Below are 17256 nucleotides of genomic sequence, written 5' to 3' on the forward strand. Positions count from 1 at the left end.
GTGGAGAGTGAAAAAGTTGGCTTATAGCTCAACATTCAGAAAACGAAGATCATGGCATCTGGTCCCATCACTTCATGGCAAATAGATGGGGAAACAGTGGAAACAGTGTCAGACTTTATTTTTCTGGGCGCCAAAGTCACTGCAGATGGTGATTGCAGCCATGAAATTAAAAGACGCTTACTCCTTGGAAGGAAAGTTATGACCAACCTAGATAGCATATTCAAAATCAGAGATATTACTTTGCCAACAAAGGTCCATCTAGTCAAAGCTATGGTTTTTCCTGTGGTCATGTATGGATGTGAGAGTTGGACTGTGAAGAAGGCTGAGCGCCAAAGAATTGATGCTTTTGAACTGTGGTGTTGGAGAAGACTCTTGAGAGTCCCTTGGACTGCAAGGAGCTCCAACCAGTCCATTCTGAAGGAGATCAGCCCTGGATTTCCTTGGAAGGAATGATGCTAAAGCTGAAACTCCAGTACTTTGGCCACCTCATGCGAAGAGTTGACTCATTGGAAAAGACTCTGATGCTGGGAGGGATTGGGGGCAAGAGGAGAAGGGGACGACAGAGGATGAGATGTCTGGATGTCATCACTGACTCGATGGACGTGAGTCTGGGTGAACTCCGGGAGCTGGTGATGGACAGGGAGGCCTGGCATGCTGTGATTCATGGGGTCGCAAAGAGTCAGACACGACTGAGCAACTGATCTAATCTGATCTGATTCAGCTCAATGAGCGTGCTTATTATATAAGAAGAAAGACCCAAAACTAGTGGTAATTAAGTTTACTCTCTTGCCATGCATTTGCAAGTTATACTTATTGAAGCCATAAATTTTGAAAATTCTCTATTTAATGGTTTTTTTAGTGTCTTAGAGATAAATATTATAGCAGATTCAAACAAAGATAGCAAAGATGTTGCTTGAGCTTAAAGAGACCATCAAAATCAGGGCATTCCATGCATGTTCTGTGGCAGTTGAAAATCTATTTGTTTGCATCTTTCTTATCCTTTGCTTAATCTTCTATGATCTTAGCATTAATTGTTCCTCAAAATTTCTGGCAGAAGTGAACTCATTTGAGTTCATTGAAAGTCATTAAGCAACCTACATATTCTCTTGGGAATAACCATTTTTGAGTCCATGGATATCAATCTTCAAAACAGACCAGAGGCTTTCTAATATACTAGACAATAGTGTAACCATTAAACCATAACTATTTCTGTAGAAATTACTTTATCAGCATCTTGGGAATTTTGTCTCTTTACTGATTTCTATGTTTCTGCACTTTTTCCAGCTTACTGAGATATAATTGACAACATTTTATTGGTTTTAGGTGTAGAACATGATAATTTGATACCTGTATATATTGCGATATGGTTACAACCAAAATTAGTTAACATTCACTACCTCACCAAGTTATTAATACAATTTTTATGATAACTTTTAATATGTATCTTCTTAGCAATTGTTAACTACAGTCACCATGTGTAGTGGGAAATTCCTAATAATGTACTTTCACAGCCTTGGAAATTTCACAGAAATAACACCAGAAAAAACAGCATATATTAAGAAAGTATGTTAATGATTATCTTTCAAGTTTTTCTTAAAAACAATCACCCTGTTACAAAGCCCAAGGCCAGACCCAGAAGGGAATATGACTGAGATCATGAAAGCACGGACCTTGGAATACCGGGTGGGCCCCAGGCATGAATGCAGCCTACGCACTTGCTAATTGTTCCTGAGACTAGCCCAGAAGGAAAGGGCCTTCGGTAAACACAAGGAGATCTGGACCATGTCAGTGTCCTCCATGACATTTAGGAGTATGTGATTAACACAGCATGTGTCTTGAGAAAGAGAAGATCAGAGAAAGTCTTGTAGTCTTTGAAAGTCTTGAAAGTAGCCTTGAAAGTCTTCCTAGCAATTAGGAATTAAAGGTGGACTCAGAGTGGACTCTGCACCTCAGTCCAATAGAGGCTGCAGGTGCCCTGACCATTGCACCGCATTTTGTGTCCTGTCATCATTTTCATCACTCCCTCCCGGACCATTACGGCAACAATCATGCTTTATATTACATCCCCAAACCCAGAACTTACATATCCTACAACTAAGCTTTGAACGTCTGACCTTTTGCATTTAATCTCTTGATTTACCTCGCTATTTTGGAAGAACACTTCGTGTTTTTCTGAAGAAAGAATATATAGTATATATACATATATATATTTTTTTTTTTAATTATTACATGTCTGAAAACATGTTTGTTCTATCCTTGCACTTGACTGACAGGTTACTAAAGCATTCAGTCACATGGAAATCACTTTTTTCTCATAACCATGAAGGCACTGCCCCATTGTCTTTGAGTTTCCCATATTGCTGTTGATATAAATACTGATTTCTCTTTTCTTTCCTCTGTGATTTTGTTTTTTACCCATATGGAACATCTAAGAACCTTTTCATCACCAATATTTTGAAATTGTCCTATTAATGAGTCTTGGTGTAAGTGTTCCTTTGTCCATCACGCTGAACAGTCACTTGGCTCCTGCAATATGGAACAATATGCCCTTAATTCTGGTTAATAGTTTTTTATCTTTGTTAATTTTACCCCCCTCGACTTTGTTTCCTTGAAATTCCTGAAAATTTTGCAGATATTGGAATTTCCGAACTAATTCTCCATCTTTTTTTCCCGACTATTTCTTTCTCTTTTTATTCTATTTTCTGGGAGATTTCCATAACTTTATATTTCAAACTTTATAATGATTTTATATGTTATCTATTCTTTTACTTTTCAAGGTAAAAGAATCTTTTACTTTCAATTCAGTTCAGTTGCTCAGTCATGTCCAACTCTTTGTGACCCCATGGACTGCAGTACGCCAGGCCTCCCTGTCCATCACCAACTCCTGGAGTCCACCCAAACCCATGTCCATTGAGTCGGTGATGCCATCCAGCCATCTCATCCTCTGTTGTCCCCTTATCCTCCTGCCCTCAATCTTTCCCAATATCAGGATCTTTTCAAATGAGTCAGCTCTTTGCATAAGGTGGACAAAGTATTGGAGTTTCAGCTTCAACACCAGTCCTTCCAATGAACACCCAGAACTGATTTCCTTTTTTTTTTTTTAATTTAATTTTATTTTTAAACCTGAAACACTGTATTAGTTTTGCCAAACATCAAAAAGAATGGAATGGTTGGATCTCCTTGCAGTCCAAGGGACTCTCAAGAGTCTTCTCCAACACCACAGTTCAAAAGCATCAATTCTTCAGCACTCAGCTTTCTTCACAGTCCAACTCTCACATCCATAACACGACTACTGGAAAAACCATAGCCTTGACTAGACAGACCTTTGTTGACAAAGTAATGTCTCTGCTTTTTAATGTGCTGTCTAGGTTCGTCATAACTTTCCTTCCAAGGAGTGTCTTTTAATTTCATGGCTGCAGTCACCATCTGTAGTGATTTTGGAGTCCCAAAAAATAACGTCAGCCACTGTTTCCACTGTTTCTTTCTTTTACTTTCACTTTTCTTTTTTTTTTACTTACACTGTTTCCTATATGGCTAATTTTTTTTTTGTTTTCTTCTACATTTATATTGACTATTTTTCCAGGATATTCTTCCATTTCTCTCTGCGTGTATCTTTCATTGTATAAGCATTTCAATTTTTTGGTGATCCTTGGTTATTCATTAACAGCTAAGCATGAGGTTGAGTGTGAGCCCTCAGTGTCTTAGGTATGGGCTTCAAAGTAGGAGGACTGAAGGAGTCAGTTCCCTGTTATATTAGGGCACCACCTGCTCTCAGCCACCCTTTCTCTTTTAACAGTCCATTTCCTCAGAGATAAAACTTATACTCTTCTGCCCAGGAGCTATGAAACTGGCTGCTATAATAGCATTGGGAACAGTCAAAGAAGGCAAATGTCTTTCTCCTTGCTTTGTATGTGGAGTTAATTCCCATATTCCTACGGCACCCACGCCCTCCACTATGCTTGATGTTCAGGAGTCAGAGTCCCTCTGATTCAGCCTCTCTAGTGATTAATCTTCATTTCTTCTTTGGGGGTAGAGAAGAGGAGATATCTGACTATGATGGTTGTGGAGAAAATTGGTGAGTCTTCTCATACAGACTTTCTGCTGACTCTTCTGTCTGTAAGACACGTTTTACAGTTGCTTTCATTGATAACTTGGTTCTCCCAGTTTATGAGCCTATTGGGTATTCTGATATACAAACTATCTTCAGCCATCTTAATTTTGTCAGTTTGGTTGCCATTTTTATCTTCTTTCCAGTGTCCACACATTATTGATATTGCTCCTCACCAGATCCACTTCTCTATTTTTTTTTTAATGAACAGCAGTTAATTTGATCCAGACATTGTTGTACATTCTTTGCAAGTACTGAATTATACTGTACCTGGAACATCCTATGGGATAGGCATTATACAGATGAAGAAACGGTTAAGAAAAGGTTAACTACATTGCACAATTTACAATGCTGGTAAATGCAAACCCTGAATTAGAAGCTCAGTCAATTGGCTCTGGGATCCAAGTTCTTTACCTCTTGTCTAACAGACTCTTAGTGGGCATGATTTAGCCATGCTGAAAATGCTAATAGGAACACTTTCCCCACATTTATAAACATCAAAAAAAGAGAAGACTCCTTTTTATAAGTTACTTTAACCTTAAGAGTTTTTACCCATTTATCCCCTTATTTTTCATTTCTATCATGTTTAATCAGAAATCTTAATAGTTCTTAAAATTAGAATATTTTAAAGGTAGGTTACATTCATATTTAAAATCTGGTGGTACTGTGTTTAATTATCACTCAACACATCAAATAACACCAAAACTAGTGAGAAATGCTTGACTTCAAACTAATTCATCTGTTTCTGATCTAGAAATTTCTTTGATCTTAAACTCAACATTAACCCAAAGTACTAGCAGCCTATTAAACAAGATAGTATATCACCAACATACATACAATAAAAAAAGGGATATTAAGCTATAAATAAATTCTGTGCTGACCAGATCTATATTTATAGGTGCTAAAACAATAAGAGGTGACAAGAATAGGATAAAGCTACTGAAAACAGATCAAAAGTAGAAATTTGGAATGTTCTAATCTCAAGGGCAAAGTAGTGGTGGTTGAGGGAGCAGACCTGATGGGGGAAAAGTCCACGGAAGCCTGGAGAAAGGCAGAGTATTGCTGGGCAGCTTCTCCCTTCCCCTATCAGTACTTCAGGACAACCTAGGGAATGGGAGAAAATATTTGCAAATAATGTGACAGACAAGGGCTTAAACTCCAAAATATACAAACAACTCATACAATTCAACAACAACAAAAACACAATTGAAAAACTGGCAGGAGAAATAGAAGTCAGAAGGTACATAAAAAGATGCTCATCATCAATAACTATTAGAGATAAGCAAATGAACGCTACAATAAGGTACCACCACACATAAACCAGAATGGCCATCATTAAAATTCTACCAATAACAAATGCTGTAAAGAGTGTAGAAAAAAGAGAAGCCTCCTACACTGTTGTTGGGAATATAAATTGGTACAGCCACTGTGGAAAACAGTATGGAGCTTCCTCAGAAAACTAAAAACAGAACTATGATATGATCCAGCAATCCCCTTCCTGGGCATACACCCAAGACAAAACTAATTCAAAAGATACATGCACCCCTATGTTCATAGCAGCACTATTCACAATAACCAAGACAAAGAAACAACCTAAATGTCCATCAACAGATGAATGGATAAAAGAAGATGTGTTATGTGTGTACACACACACACACACACACACACACACACATAATGGAATATTACTAGGCCATAAAAAAGAACAAAATGATGCCATTTGCAGCAACATGGATGCAACTAGGGATTATACTACTAAGTGAATTAAGTCAGAAAGATAAATGCAATATGATATCACTTATATGTGGAATGTAAAATATGGCACAAATAGAAACAGACTCACAGACTTGTGTTTGCCAAGGGGGAGAGAGAGAAGCATAGATTGCAAATTTAGGGTTAGAAGATGCAAATTATTACATTCAGAATAGATAAACAACAAGGTCCAATGTATAGCACAGGGAACTATAGCCTACTCCTGGGATAAATCATAATGGAAAGGATGATTAAAAAATAATAGATATATGTGTGTGTATAACTGAGTCACTATGTTGTACAGCAAAAATTAAATCCCTGTAAATAAATCAACTATACTTCAGTTTTAAAAACTAGAGGAAAAAAGAACTTCGGGGCTCTGCCTTTCCACATGGAGGCTGGGCAGTTGCTCCTCTTAGAGCCCTCCTGAGACAGGGACTCTGATGGAACACAGCTTCCTCCCCAGGATCTTCTGAAAAAGAAGTACAGAGGATGTTGCTGTTTTCATAACATACTTGACATTTATATGAGTATCAGAGCAGAATATATTTGAAACGCACACAACATAGCTTTGAAGAAAAAGTCTTGCTGATAATTTTAGCATAAATTATGTAATCCACTGACTTATTCCACATCAAAATCTAAAGATACTTGTATTGTGTCATCACACAAACAGATGCAACTTAAAACATTCCAAAAACAGTCATTTGGAATTTTGTCGGGACCTGCATTAAAGTAATTGAGAGAATGGAAAGGTTCACAATCTTGAGACTTCTCATTCAGGAACTTGAAAACTAAAAGATATGAATTGCCGTGACTGGGTTTCTGTTCTTTCTGAAAAATTATTTCTTCAACCAAAGCCTAACAGATCACGGGAATGGCTTGGAACAATCTGGGAGGAAATAAATTTGGACAGATAGTGAAGAAATAATAGAAATGGTTGTATTAAAGGGAGATGATCCTTTTCTATCCAGCAAATAGAGAATCAAAATCATTTAGATCAGTAAACAGCCATAAACCTCAATTTCTTAAGACTATTTTCAGATTTCTGCCTGAAAAAAGGATTGAGTATTATTTCTAAGGAGCAGATTTCATATGTCTTGATATAAGCTAAAAGAAAATGATGTTAATAAAAATTGGCATTTATAAAAATATGGAAGCTTTGTTTATGAGAAACTTTTCAGTAATGCCCATAGCTTAGATTACCATGATACTTTTCGAAGATAATACAAACTTCCACTAGAAACTGAACAATATTTTGCAATATTTTCATCAACTTCTTAGAATTATAATGTTATAGGTAGAATTTAAATTAAGTTCATAATATTCCCTAATCCATTTCCCTTTTCTTTTACTATACCTTTCCCTCCTGTCCTCCCAAGAATTAACCATTAATATAATTCAGTATTTATTGCTTCTATGCATATATATATATATGTGTATATATATATATATATATTTTTTTTTTTTTGGTTGTCAAATAATCCTTTTTCTTTTTCCTTTGCTGTTGTAAAGTTGCAGTTCCTTTCCTAGCTGGGCACTCTACCACATCACTGTTGATACCATCTATGATGTCCTAAGGGTGGCAGCCGTCAACATTGCAGCCCACAGACTGGGCAGTCCTCGGGATTTCTTTAATGGTTCTAGAGAGTTCTCTAGCTAGAGATTGATGCCGCTTCTGCCAGGCAATGTTGACAGTCTCATCAAAAGTGATATTTTCATTGTGCTTAATGTTTTTCTGCCTCTTTCGGACTCTTCATGGTTCCTTGAGGGCTTTCATAATCAGGGTACAAGCAGAAGGTACCACCTCAATCTGAGCCTGTCTGTTCTGAATGGTCAGTTTCATTGTCATTCTCGGACCCATCCAATCACCAGTTGCCTTGGCAGTGTCATCACCAACAGCTTATGGAGACAGACCCAGGAGGCGGATCTTGGGGGCCAGAGGAGACCTGGCACCAACTTCCCCACTGGTGCACCTCAGGTACACTAATTTGATCTCGCTGGGGTCGAATTTAGGCGGGATGGTGGAGGCAGCTGGTGTCAGATGAACCTGGATTCGAGATGACCTACGAAAGTTGCACCTTTGCGTCCTCCCAGCTGAAAGCCAATAGAAGCCTTCTATATGTATTTTTGGAAAAGGCAATGGCACCCCACTCCAGCACTCTTGCCTGGAAAATCCCATGGATGGAGGAGCCTGGTGGGCTGCAGTCCATGGGGTCACTAAGGGTCGGACACGACTGAGTGACTTCACTTGCACTTTTCACTTTCATGCATTGGAGAAGGAAATGGCAACTCACTCCAGTGTTCTTGCCTGGAGAATCCCAGGGATGGGGGAGCCTGGTGGGCTGCCATCTATGGGGTCGCACAGAGTCGGACACGACTGAAGCGACTTAGCAGAAGCAGCATACATATTTTATAACTACATTTCTGTTGAATGCTTTTGTACTTTATAGAAAATATATCATATATATTCCTCCACGTTTGTATTCAATGTGTTTAAATTGCTCTAGTTTAATTATTTTCATCATTATCCAGTTCCATTTTTTGACTATAGCAAAATCTATTGAGGCATGCTCAGATTGATAGATATTTCTATTATCTCAATATATTCATTGCTATAAACATTGCAGGTCAGAAAGCAACAGTTAGAACTGGGCATGGAACAACAGACTGGTCCCAAATAGGAAAAGGAGTATGTCAAGGCTGTATATTATCACCCTGCTTATATGCAGAGTACATTATGAGAAATGCTGGGCTGGAGGAAGCACAATCTGGAATCAGGATTACTGGGAGAAATACCAATAACCTCAGATATGCAGATGACACCACCCTTATGGCAGAAAGTGAAGAGGAACTCAAAAGCCTCTTGATGAAAGTGAAAGAGGAGAGTGAAAAAGTTGTCTTAAAGCTCAACATTCAGAAAACAAAGATCATGGCATCAGGTCCCATCACTTCATGGGAAATAGATGGGGAAACAGTGGAAACAGTGTCAGACTTTATTTTTTTGGACTCCAAAATCACTGCAGATGGTGATTGAAGCCATGAAATTAAAAGACGCTTACTCTTGGAAAGAAAGTTATGACCAACCTAGATAGCATATTCAAAAGCAGAGACATTATTTTGCCAACAAAGGTCTGTCTAGTCAAGGCTATGGTTTTTTCAGTGGTCATGTATGGATGTGAAATTTGGACTGTGAATAAAGCTGAGTGCCGAAGAATTGATGTTTTTGAACTGTGGTGTTGGAGAAGACTCTTGAGAGTCCCTTGGACTGCAAGAAGATACAATCAGTCCATTCCAAAGGAGATCAGTCCTCGGTATTCTTTGGAAGGACTGATGCTGAAACTGAAACTCCAATACTTTGGCCACCTCATGCGAAGAGTTGACTCATTGGAAAAGACTCTGATGCTGGGAGGGATTGGGGGCAGGAGGAGAAGGGGATGACAGAGGATGAGATGGCTGGATGGCATCACCGACTTGGTGGACATAAGTTTAGGTGAACTCCAGGAGTTAGTGATGGACAGGGAAGCCTGGCGTGCTGCGATATATGGGGTCGCAAAGAGTCGGACATGACTGAGTGACTGAACTGAACTGATAAACACTGTAATGAGCATTTTTAAATATGCTTTTTTGTATACATGGATGTGCAATTCTCTAGGATAGGGTTTCTCAACCTTGACATCTGGCGCAGGATAATTCTTTGCTGCTGAAGTCAGAAATTAGGAACTGCCCTGTGCATTGTAGGGTATTTAGTAGTATCCCTGGTCTTTACCCACTACAAGTCAATGGCAATCCTTATTTTATAATCAACAAAAATGTCTCCATATGTTGTCAAATGTCCCCTGGGAGATAAAATCATCCCTGGATTAAAACAAATACAAAAAGCACTGCTCTAAAGTGTACACATTTAAATGTAACTGCTGTTTTACAGACTGCACTTATCTTCAGCTTCACAAAATATTGCTGAATTGCCCTACAAAATAATTGTACCAATTTGCTTTGCAGTCAGTAGATGATCCACTCCTAGATTTATTATGAACTATTTCTAACATAAAAATAATAGCATAATGCAGGTAGAAGAGGTGAAGTTGCTCAGTCATGTCCAACTCTTTGTGATCTCATGGATTGTAGCCCACCAGGCTTCTCCATCCATAGGATTTTCCAGGCAAGGGTACTGGAGTGGGTTGCCATTTCCTTCTCCAGAGGATCTTCCTGACCCAGGGATTGAACAAGGGTCTCCCACATTGTAGGCAGACTGTTTACCATTTGAGTCACCAGGAAATCCCCCATCTGCCGATAGAAGATGTCAATAGCAGTTAACACATGTATTCTGAACTTGGTTTAACAAACTGAACGTCAACATACTTTAGAGACCAATGTGTCCCTATTCTGAAGCCACCCTTCTTTTCCTCCCTTCTATTTCAGAAAAGGTAATCATTATCTTGATTTGCTTGTTCATCATTCCTTTTATTCTCATACCACATATAAGCACATGCCTAAATTTTATGTTGTTTTGGATGCTTTCATATACTTTTCAGTTTTATATGTATGAAATCATATTTCTATAACTTGGTTGTTTTGTTTTTGTTCAACCTCATGATTATTGTTCATCATTATAATTTTAGTTCTAGCAGTGCTCATGAAAATAATTGTAATCCATTCACAGGTAAAACATATAATTACAAATCTTTTGTTTTATGGTTTCCAGAATACTAATAAAATAAAAATTCAACCTGATTTATCATTTAAATATAAACATAAAATTTATAAACCAAGGCTCCAAATAAGAATAAAATAGACCTAAGAGAACCAAATGGTCTTAAGTAATCCCTTGGTCAAATCCTGACATTTTACAAGTCATTGAAACTCAAATGAAATGACCAGCTATGGTTTATCAGTTCAGTTAAGTTCAGTTCAGTCACTCAGTCGTGTCCGAGTCTTCGTGACCCCATGAATCGCAGCACGCCAGGCCTCCCTGTCCATTACCAACTCCCGGAGTTCACTCAGACTCACGTCCATCGAGTCAGTGATGCCATCCAGCCATCTCATCCTCTGTCGTCCCCTTCTCCTCCTGCCTTCAATATTTCCCAGCATCAGGGTCTTTTCCAATAAGTCAACACTTTGCATGAGGTGGCCAAAGTACTGGAGTTTCAGCTTCAGCATCATTCCCTCCAAAGAAATCCCAGGGATGATCTCCTTCAGAATGGATTGGTTGGATCTCCTTGCAGTCCAAGGGACTCTCAAGAGTCTTCAACACCAGGTTCAAAAGCATCAATTCTTCGGTGCTCAGCCTTCTTCACAGTCCAACTCTCACATCCATACATGACCACAGGAAAAACCATAGCCTTGACTAGATGGACCTTTGTTGACAAAGTAACGTCTCTGCTTTTGAATATGCTATCTAGGTTGGTCGTAACTTTCCTTCCAAGGAGTAAGCATCTTTTAATTTCATGGCTGCAGTCACCATCTGCAGTGATTTTGGAGCCCAAAAAAATAAAGTCTGACACTGTTTCCACTGTTTCCCCATTTATTTCCCATGAAGTGATGGGACGGGATGCCATGATCTTTGTTTTCTGAATGTTGAGCTTTAAGCCAACTTTTTCACTCTCCACTTTCACTTTCATCAAGAGGCTTTTTAGTTCCTCTTCACTTTCTGCCATAAGGGTGGTGTCATCTGCATATCTGAGGTTATTGATATTTCTCCCGGCAACCTTGATTCCAGCTCGTGTTTCTTCCAGCCCAGCACTTCTCATCATGTACTCTGCATATAAGTTAAATAAGCAGGGTGATAATATACAGCCTTGACAAACTCCTTTTCCTATTTGGAACCAGTCTGTTGTTCCATGCCCAGTTCTAACTGTTGCTTCCTGACCTGCATACAGATTTCTCAAGAGGCAGGTCAGGTGGTCTGGTATTCCCATCTCTTTCAGAATTTTCCCCAGTTTATTGTGATCCACACAGTCAAAGGCTTTGGCATAGTCAATAAAGCAGAAATAGATGTTTTTCTGGAACTCTCTTGCTTTTTCCATGATCCAGCGGACGTTGGCAATTTGATCTCCGGTTCCTCTGCCTTTTCTAAAACCAGCTTGAACAAAACCATATCAATTTAATTGCATAATCCAAGGCTAGAATTTCCCAACTCCCAATGATGGTTCTTTCCAATAATCAAACTGGGTCTGCTATAATCACCTCAAGGTAAAAACAGGGTCTTTTACATCTTTCCTCCCTTTCTCTTTGACCCAGTGTACAGGATCATGTCTTATACATAGTAGAGTGAAAATCAAATATTTCAGCATATTTGGAGTTACGCTTCATTAAAGCATGACTAACTTTAGCTGGCAAAACATCTTAATTGTAGCTGATTATTTATTCAAAGAAAATCAAAGGGCAATTTCATTGAAGTCAAGAATGCACTTGGATTCAACTTCTGTGGAAATGTCTGACCTAAATACATGCTCCTCCTTGAATGTCATGAATCTATTCCTCACTTAGCAGTGCCTTTATGGATAGCAGATACAAGAGTCCCAGGAGGTAAATGGTTCTCTCAGAAGAGAAGTTATAAAGATATGCTACCTTTAAAGGACAAGATATGAAGGAGGAAAGGAAATTGATATTTTTATGATCTCTCAGAAGTAAATGAAAATAACTTGGGAATGATAGTATAATATGGCATTAAGCCATGCACTTCACTCACTTTGTCCCCACCAACCGAGAAATAGCTACAAAACTGTTAATTATATGCAGAACTGATATGGAATGTTATTAAACCTGGCATTTTGAAAGTGTACTTCTCATTCCTCTGAAAAGTGCATGCAAATGAAAAGAGATGTGAGACTTCTCATTGAGCTAAATAAAGTTAGACAAGAGTTAGATGACTCATTTAACACATTTAGGAAAATGACATGATAAAATACATTTCTAATCTGGGTGACATAAAAGGAAATAGAACTATATTTGGTCATGTTCAGTGGTTTCCGCCTCCATGGCAGAAGAAAATCATCTAATTAATTTGTAGCCTCAAATTAACTTCTCAATCAAGCTATGACCAGGAACAGACAGCCTGGTGTCCCTTTAGTTCTGCTGCACCTGCTACCACTCAAGGGATCTCCAGGAAAAAAGGATGACCCTTGCTGACAGGATAGCAAGCACTTCAAGACTTATTATGTGGAGATAAACCATAATGAAGCATAATGCTGTCTCAACATCTTTGGACTGCTCTACTAGGAATCATTACAAGTTCCAAAGTTGTTCTTTTTTTATATGTGTTTTTAATTTATTTTTATTGAAGGATAATTGCTTTACAGAATTTTGTTGTTTTCTGTCAATCCTCAACATGAATCAGCCGTAGGTATACATATATCCCCTCCCTTTTGAACCTCCTTCCCATCTCCCTTCCCATCCCACCCCTCTAGGTTGATACAGAGCCCCTGTTGGAGTTTCCTGAGAGGGTGAGATGTATGGAAAAAGTAACACAGCTCTTGTTTTTCTATAAAAAATATATAGTTTTGCATCATTAGATGTACTTATTTTCTTCTGTGTGCCAGGCACTGTGCTAGACATCAGGGATAAATTGTAAACAAAGCTCATATACCCCTGACATTAAACAGACTTTAAATTAATGTAGCACAGCTTCAGCTGCCCATGGTGGGGAACCAAGCCATATGCCTTTGGAAGGGAATCAATCTAGAAAAAGTAAGATGCAACCAAACTGATGTATTGGTTATTTTCTTCAGAACATGTCTTATTCTCCTGCAGAATCAAGAAGAATAAATGAGTTAGATACCTGTTTTCAGAGTACAAAATAATTTGATTCAATTTTAATGTAAGGACAGGGACTTTGTTTTACCATTGCATTCCCAACGTGTAGTGAAGCATTTCAGTTCAGTTCAGTTGCTCAGTCACATCCGACTCTTTGAGACCCCATGAATCGCAGCACGCCAGGCCTCCCTGTCCATCACAAACTCCCAGAGTTTACCCAAACTCAGGTCCATTGAGTCGGTGATTGCCATCCAGCCATCTCATCCTCTGTCATCCCCTTCTCCTCCTGCCCCCAATCCCTCCGAGCATCAGGGTCTTTTCCAATGAGTCAACTCTTCGCATGAGGTGGCCAAAGTATTGGAGTTTCAGCCTCAGCATCAGTCCTTCCAATGAACACCCAGGACTGATCTCCTTTAGAATGGACTGGTTGGATCTCCTTGCAGTCCAAGGGACTCTCAAGAGTCTTCTCCAACACCACAGTTCAAAAGCATCAATTCTTCGGTGCTCAGCTTTCTTCACAGTCCAACTCTCACATCCATACATGACCACTGGCACTTAGTACACAGTAAATGTTTAAAGACTACGTTAAAAGGAGCACTTCCAGAATGATGGAGTAAGGACCTCCAAAAATCAGTGATCTATAAAAGCAGTGAGAAAACTGGCAGGAAAAAACAAGTCACAATTGAATTTTTCAGAAGTATGGAAACTAACCAACATCTCCAAGAGTGCTTATTCTAGAAAACTGTCTGGATCTCAGTAAGAACACGTTGTATAGAGTTGTAAATGTCACTGTTCTTTCCCTCTCTCCCCAGCCCCACAGAGGCTCAAAAAGCAGCAGCAGCCTTGGAATCACAGTAGGTGTGATAAACAGCATTCTAGAAACAAATGAAGGGGACAGAAGGGGCTGAGAGTTCTTGCCCTAAAAATGTTATCCACATAGAATTAAGCTTTGGGCCTGGCTGAAAACGTTTTGGAAGAGCTCCATTCAGAAGCCTTGTCTTTATTTGACCTGACTCAAGGCTTCCTCAGCAAGGAAAGTCCAGCTTCAAGGCATTTTTGGAAAATAATTGATAAATATTATTTCATCCCACAGCTAATGAGGCAGCGGTGGGGCAAGCAAGAGGTGGCTGCCCATCTCCTCCCCACCTTCTCCCTCCTCCAAAAAAAAAAAAAAAAAAATAAGGCCACATAAATATGCAGGCAGTGCACATACACAGAAAACACCAGAAAAGGCTGCAGTCTCTGACACTGTCTGACACTGGGGGCCTGTGCCAGCTGAAACTGCAAGCAAAGGCAGAGTTGACTAGTGCACCTGGCTTCAAGATTTCTGGATCTTACATGGCTTTGGCAGAAGGGACTGGTTCAGACTTCACTGGTGATGGTGCAGAGCAGCTTTCTTTTGATTGTGGCAAGAAAGGCAAGTTGAGTTTTGCTGTCTATTCAGCCCCCTGTCTACAGCAGTTGTAGAACATTGTGTAACTTTGTCTTGACCATCCACACCATCCTGGAGCTCTTGATTATGACTCCATGGTAGATGAGGAGGCCACCTCTGACATCTGCCACTGCAGCCTGGATGCTGAGCTTCCTACCTACACAAGCTTCAACTGGCTCATTGGCCAGACTATGCCCTCCTTCACTGCCTCCCTTCACTTTGATGGTGTCCTCAGTGTGGACATTAAAAAGTTCCAGACCAATCTGGTACCCGACTTCCACATCTACTTTTACCAGGTGACCTATTCATCCAGTATCTCAGCTGAGAAGCTGCCACAAGCAGCTGTCAGTGGCATTAGAGTGCCTGCCAGAACACCCTCAAGGCCTTTCAGCAAAGAAGGAAACAGTTAGCAATTCAATCCATTTAAGTAAAAGCATCTATTTCAGCCTTATTGACTATGCCGAAGGCTTTGACTGTCTGCATCACAATAAACTGTGGAAAATTCTGAAAGATATGGGAATACCAGACCACCTGACCTGCCTCTTGAGAAATCTGTATGCAGATCAGGAAGCAACAGTTAGAACTGGACATGGAACAACAGACTGGTTCCAAATAGGAAAAGGAGTTCGTCAAGGCTGTATATTGTCACCCTGTTTATTGTACTTATATGCAGAGTACATCATGAGAAACGCTGGACTGAAAGCAACACAAGCTGGAATCAAGATTGCCGGGAGAAATATCAATAACCTCAGATATGCAGATGACACCACCCTTATGGCAGAAAGTGAAGAGGAACTAAAAAGCCTCTTGATGAAAGTGAAAGTGGAGAGTGAAAAAGTTGGCTTAAAGCTCAACATTCAGAAAATGAAGATCATGGCATCCCGTCCCATCACTTCATGGGAAATAGATGGGGAAACAGTGTCAGACTTAATTTTTCTGGGCTCCAAAATCACTGCAGATGGTGACTGCAGCCATGAAATTAAAAGATGCTTACTCCTTGGAAGGAAAGTTATGACCAACCTAGATAGCATATTCAAAAGCAGAGACGTTACTTTGCCAACAAAGGTCCATCTAGTCAAGGCTATGGTTTTTCCAGTGGTCATGTATGGATGTGAGAGTTGGACTGTGAAGAAGGCTGAGCATTGAAGAATTGATGCTTTTGAAGTGTGGTGTTGGAGAAGACTCTTGAGAGTCCCTTGGACTGCAAGGAGATCCAACCAATCCATTCTGAAGGAGATCAGCCCTGGGATTTCTTTGGAAGGAACAATGCTAAAGCTGAAACTCCAGTACTTTGGCCACCTCATGCGAAGAGTTGACTCATTGGAAAAGACTCTGATGCTGGGAGGGATTGGGGGCAAGAGGAGAAGGGGACGACAGAGGATGAGATGTCTGGATGGCATCACTGACTCGATGGACGTGAGTCTGAGTGAACTCCGGGAGTTGGTGATGGACAGGAAGGCCTGGCGTGCTGCGATTCATGGGGTAGCAAAGAGTCAGACACGACTGAGCAACTGATCTGATCTGATCTGCCTAATCATTAGAAAACACAAAGTTAACTTAGCAGAGACAATGGTGTCCACACACATAACAAAAAACAGAAACTTTAGGAAATTAGTCTGAGCAATTCACTAAGCAAGGAGCAAAATAATGAATGGCTGCAATAAGAAAACTCTGGAGTTCTGTCATTTTAAAAGTCCAGTTTCCAACAAATTATTAGACACATAAAAAAACAGGAAAATATGCAATCAATAGAAAGTTTTCCTGAGGAAGCCTAGATGTGGACTAAATAGGCAAAAAGTTTAAATCAGCCATCATAAATAGATTCAAAATTAAACGTATTTTACATATAGCCAAAACTAAAAGAAAATATATGAACAATTAAATAAAAGTGTGAAAAATATTATGAAGTAGTATCAATTAAGACATAGGAAGTATATAAAAGAACAAAATAAAATTCTGGTAATGAAAAATACAATTAATGTAAGACAGATTTAGTAAAGAAGCTTGAATTGTAAAACAGAGAAAGAATGAATTTAATAAGTCAGTTGAAATTATCCAGGCCAAAAGAAAATAAATGAAGAAAAATCACCAGAGCCTAAAACACCAGTGGTAAACTGTTAAGCATACTGAGTTCAGTTCAGTTCAGTTGCTCAGTCGTGTCTGACTCTTTGCGACCCCATGAACCGCAGCACGCCAGGCCTCCCTGTCC

The 17256-nt window shown here is 39.4% G+C and overlaps 1 pseudogene; it reads right to left on the reverse strand.

Annotated features, from left to right (window-relative positions):
- Window positions 1-6484: 6484 nt before the first annotated feature.
- Window positions 6485-14158, reverse strand: LOC102411676 (annotated as a pseudogene).
- Between the last annotated feature and the right edge of the window lie 3098 nt (window positions 14159-17256).

This window comes from Bubalus bubalis, chromosome 9 (genome assembly GCF_019923935.1).
Source record: "Bubalus bubalis isolate 160015118507 breed Murrah chromosome 9, NDDB_SH_1, whole genome shotgun sequence".
In the NCBI taxonomy this organism is placed as follows: Eukaryota; Metazoa; Chordata; class Mammalia; order Artiodactyla; family Bovidae; genus Bubalus; species Bubalus bubalis.